At 43.6% G+C, this 5,360-nt stretch overlaps 1 protein-coding gene across 1 annotated transcript in view; it reads right to left on the bottom strand.

The window, feature by feature from the left end:
- The window catches only part of SMYD4 (SET and MYND domain containing 4), a 57,171-nt gene that overhangs the window by 39,723 nt on the left and 12,088 nt on the right, over positions 1-5,360 (bottom strand). The gene's annotated exons all lie outside the window — the stretch shown is intronic.

Below are 5,360 nucleotides of genomic sequence, written 5' to 3'. Positions count from 1 at the left end.
GTAGAGACGGGGTTTCACCGTGTTAGCCAGGATGGTCTCGATCTCCTGACCTCGTGGTCCGCCCGCCTCGGCCTCCCAAAGTGCTGGGATTACAGGCGTGAGCCACCGCGCCCGGCCTTGAGTTAATTTTTGGATATAAAGGCCCAACTTCAGCCTTCTGCATGTAGATTGTCATTAGGATACAGACCAAAAAAAACAACACAGTTTTTCTTCCTCCATCCTTGCCTTCTCTCCTGGAACCCTGGGGATGTAAAGCCTTTCACGGAGCTAACTGGCGAAGCAGAAAGTCCCAGCTCTGGCCCCAAAGTAGAGTGCAGATTACTGAGATTGGACATAATAGCTTAATAACTGGGACACATCTACATATGCACCATTTTTTCTCTTAGCCATTTGAAAGTAAGTACAGGCATCACGGATGTTCACCTCTAAATATTTGCAGGCCTCTGCTTTAAAAATAAGGACATTCTCCTATGTTACCATAATATCATTATCACTAAAAAATAACAGTAATTCAAATATTTAAATTTAAATGTTACCAATTATTCCTAAAATGTCTGTTGTATCTTTTTCTCACCCTAACCAATCCAAGATCAATGTTCTCGTGTATTGAATTTAGTTATTTCTCTTTAGTCTTCTTTTAGATAGTGCTATAATTTTTAAATTTATTTTTAATTTTTTTTTTTTTTGAGACAGGGTCTTACTTCCATTGCTCAGGCTGGAGTGCGGTGGTACGACCTCTGCTCACTGCAACCTCTACCTCCTGCCTTAGCCTCCCGAGTAGCTAGGACTATAGGCACGTACTGCCACGCCCAGCTAAATGACTTTTTATATAAACTAGAGATGGGGTCTCACTGTGTTGCCCAGGCTGGCCTCCAACTCCTGGGCTCAAGGGGTCTACCTGCTTCAGCCTCCCAAAGTGCTGGGATTATAGGTGTGAGCCACTGCACTTGGCCAACTATAATTTTTTGGGTTTTTTTAATGCGTAATTTTTTTTTTTAAAGATTCAACACCAGAAAAATGTTTCACATTCTGGTTTTGCCTCATTGTTTCCTCATGGTTAGATTCACATTAAACAATTTTTATTAAGAATATGGCTGGGTGCGGTGGCTCACACCTGTAAACCCAGCACTTTGGGAGGCTAAGGCAGGTGAATCACCTGGGGTCAGGGGTTCGAGACCACCCTGGGCAACATGGTGAAACCCTGTCTCTACTAAAAATACAAAAATTAGCCAGGCACAGTGGCGCATGCCTGCAATCCCAGCTACCCAGAAGGCCAAGGCAGGAGAATCGCTTGAATCTGGGAGGCAGAGGTTGCAGTGAGCAGAGATCGCGCCACTGCCCTCCAGCCTGAGAGACAGAGCGAGACTATGTCGCAGAACGAACAAACAAACAAACAAAATGACTACATAGTTAAATCTATATACTTCTTGTTGCCTCAAATCAGGAGACATATGATGTCTCCCCAGCACTGTGGAAGCTAAGTTTGGTCACTCAGTTAAGGTGGTAATTGCTGAATCTTTGCAATGCAAAGACACCTTTCCCTTAGAGTTAAATAATCTATAGGGCCACACTTTGAGATCACGTGAAGAGCCTGTTTCCCAGTGATGTTACATCTACAGGTTTGAGCATCCACTGATAATTGCCAGAATCATCCATCACGCGGGGGTTACAAAATAGTGAGTTTTCTGATTCTACCATTATTTCTAAATTTATTAGTTGGCATTCTTTTGTAAATACAAACTTCCTCCTTTTTCTTCTTTTACTTGTTTCGTGTGAGCAATATTCACACAGACATAATATGTATTTACTTATTTTTGTTTGTTTTGAGACAGAGTCTCACTCTGTTTCCCAGGCTGGAGTGCAGTGGCGTGATCCTGGCTCACTGCAATCTTCGCCTCTGGGGTTCAAGCAATTCTTCTGCCTCAGCCTCCCAAGTACCTGGGATTACAGGCACCTGATACCACGCCCAGCTAATTTTTGCATTTTTAGTACAGATGGGGTTTCGTCATGTTGGCCAGGCTGGTCTGAAACTCCTGAGCTCAGGTGATCCGCCCATCTTGGCTTCCCAAAGTGCTGGGATTATAGGCATGAGCCACCATGCCTGCTCAAAAGTCAAATAAGAAAGTAAACTCAGATATTTACAGTACCACTATGGACTTAAACAGTTTACTATCATAAACTATTACCACCATTACACTTTTTCATGGTCAAATTATGCTAATGTTGGCCAGTGAGAACCTCTTCAGACTGGTTCCTACGTTATTTTTGTTTTTGATCCAGGGTCTTGCTCTGTTGGCCAGGCTGGAGGACAGTGGTACCATCATAGCTCGCTACAGCCGCGGTATCCTGGGCTCAGGCAATTTTCCCACCTTAGCCTCCCAAGTAGCTATGACTACAGGCATGTGACACCATGCCCAGTTAACTTTTATTTTTTTTGTGGAGACACAGTCTCATTATGTCGCACAGGCTGGTCTCAAACTCCTGGGCTCCAGCAATCCTCTTGCCTAAGCCTCCCAAAGTGTTGGGATTACAGGTATGAGTGGTGTCACCATACCTGGCCTAGGCTCTTTTTTATAGAACTCTATTCGTCTTCGAGCACTTCCTTGTTTTCTGACACAAGTTATTCCAATTGAATCAGTACAAAATAAAAACAAGAAGGCTGTGAGTGTGGATAGTGAAGTTATGAAGATTTCCTACGACACTGTAGGAGATTATTAATTGCAGGAGTGGAGAGGTGGGGTGGACAGTAGGGGATCTTCGGTCTCAAAAGATTTTCAACAGATGAAAGGCATCTCTTGTGGGAAAACATTCCTCAAAGAATGTCCATTGCCAAGAAAGAAAAGTGCCTGCTTGGCTTTAGACTTTAAAGGGCTAATTCCTATTTTTACCTAACAGGCATGCATGTGGAGATCAGAAGTTTAAATCTTTTTTGGTTACTTTAGATTGTGATTGAACAGACTTACAAACAGGTATTTGAGCGAACTTGTTTTTAAGGAGAGAGGGCTCGGTATGAATTAGTGAGAGACATACAGAGCAAACAAAAATGGAGGTGATTTATTAACCCCAGAGGAAACGAGAGCGGTACAACAAAGGAAATGTAATTCAAAGCATCCTTCGCGGTTCATGGGAGCAATATTTACACAGACGTAAGAATGTATGCACTGAATGTTGGTTCAATCAATTTAATATTCTATTGGTTATATTATAACAGTTATCATGAGGGAATGAGGGAAAAACAAAGTATAGGCCAGGAGTGGTGGCTCACGCCTGTCATTCCAGCACTTTGGGAGGCTGAGGCAGGTGGATCATCTGAGGTCAGGAGTTTGAGACCAGCCTGACCAACATGGAGAAATCCTGTCTCTACTAAAAATACAAAATTAGCCGGGCATGGTGGCACGTGCCTGTAATCCCAGCTACTTGGGAGGTGGAGGCAGGAGAATCGCTTCAACTAGAGAGGCGGGGGTTGCTGTGAGCCAAGATGGTGCTATTGCACTCCAGGCTGAGCAACAAGAGCGAAACTCCATCTCAAAAAAAACAAAAGCAAAAAACAAAGTATATGCCTGTGAGTTGGGGATAAGAGAGCAAAATTACATCTAAAATTATACAAACTCAAGAAAGAGCAGTGTTTGCACTGTTTAGAAAGAATAAATTGTCAGAAGGCTGAGCACAGTGGCACCCCTGTAATCCCAGCACTTTGGGAGACCAAGGTGGGCAGATCACCTGAGGTTGGGAGTTTGAGACCAGCCTGGCCAACATGGTGAAACCCCATCTCTACTAAAAATACAAAAATTAGCTGGGCGTGGTGATGTGTGCCTGTAATCCCAGCTACTCGGAAGGCTGAGGCAAGAGAATCATTTGAACCTGGGAGGCGGATGTTGCAGTGAACTGAGATCGCGCCACTGCCCTCCAGCCTGGGTGACAGAGTGAGACTCTGACTCAAAATAAATAAATAAATAAATAAGTAAATAAATGAATGAAAAATTTAAATGCCAGAAGAAACAGTTAAAATAATTTAAAGTAGCTGTCTCTGGGGAACAAAAATCAGGAATGGGGAAAAGTGGACAGGGAGTTGCTGTTTTTCCTGATAAATTTTGAAGCACTATTTGATTTCTTCTTTTTTTTTTTTTGAGATGGAGTCTCTATCTCCCAGGCTGGGTGCAGTGGCGCGATCTCGGCTCACTGCAAGCTCCGCCTCCCGGGTTCACGCCATTCTCCTGCCTCAGCCTCCTGGGTAGCCGGGACTACAGGCGCCCGCCACCACACCTGGCTAATGTTTTGTATTTTTAGTAGAGACAGAGTTTCACCGTGTTAGCCAGGATGGTCTCAATCTCCTGACACGGGCGTGGTAGGTGTGATCCGCCCACCTCGTACTCCCAAAGTGCTGGGATTACAGGTGTGAGCCACCGCGCCCAGCCTACTTGATTTCTTAAAGTATGTATACATATTATTCTGATAAAAAATTAAACTAAGGAAGGAAAATATTTTCACTAAGGCATCCAGTCTACATAGTTTTACAGGATTTTTCTACTAGCCTTTAAGAACCACATAATTCCTACATTATATAAACGATTTCAGAGCATAGAAAAAGGCAGGAAGCTCTCCAAATTCATTCTGAGGCTACCATAACCCACCATGGTATCAGCTGGGATTACAGGCGCCCGCCACCAGGTCCAGCTAATTTTTTGTATTTTTAGTAGAGACAGGATTTCACCACGTTGCCCAGGCTGGTCTTGGACTCCTGACCTCAGGTGATCCACCTGCCTTGGGCTCCCAATGTGCTGGGATTACTGGTGTGAGCCACCGCACCCAGCCAGATGATTTTAAATCGGATGATTTTTATTTTTTATTTACACCACCAGTCACCAATTAGAAAATGTAATTGGGGGGAAAAGGCTCATTCACAATAACAACAAAAACCTTACAACGAGAACAAGTTGAACATGAAATGTGTAAGACCTGTATAAAGAAAACTATAAAACTTTACTTAACGATCTAAAAGAAGCCTTAAATAAATGGGAAGACATACCCTTGGATTAGGAAATTTGATATTGTCAAGATGTCAGGTTTCCTTAAATGAATCTATAAATCCAACACATTCTCAATCAAAAACCCACAACATTTTTTATAGAATTTGAGAAGTTGGCTGGGTGCGGTGGCTCACGCCTGTAATCCCATCCTGGCTAACATGGTGAAATCCTGTCTCTACTAAAAATATAAAAAATTAGCCAGGCATGGTGGCAGGCGCCTGTAGTCCCAGCTACTCGAGAGGCTGAGGCAGGAGAAAGGCGTGAACCCGGGAGGCAGAGCTTGCAGTGAGCTGAGATCGCGCCACTCCAGCCTGGGCGACAGACTCCATCTCA

This window comes from Mandrillus leucophaeus, unplaced genomic scaffold (assembly GCF_000951045.1).
Source record: "Mandrillus leucophaeus isolate KB7577 unplaced genomic scaffold, Mleu.le_1.0 Scaffold306, whole genome shotgun sequence".
In the NCBI taxonomy this organism is placed as follows: Eukaryota; Metazoa; Chordata; class Mammalia; order Primates; family Cercopithecidae; genus Mandrillus; species Mandrillus leucophaeus.
The sequence above is the reverse complement of the archived record's forward strand: the minus strand, read 5'-3'. Positions and strand labels throughout refer to the sequence as shown.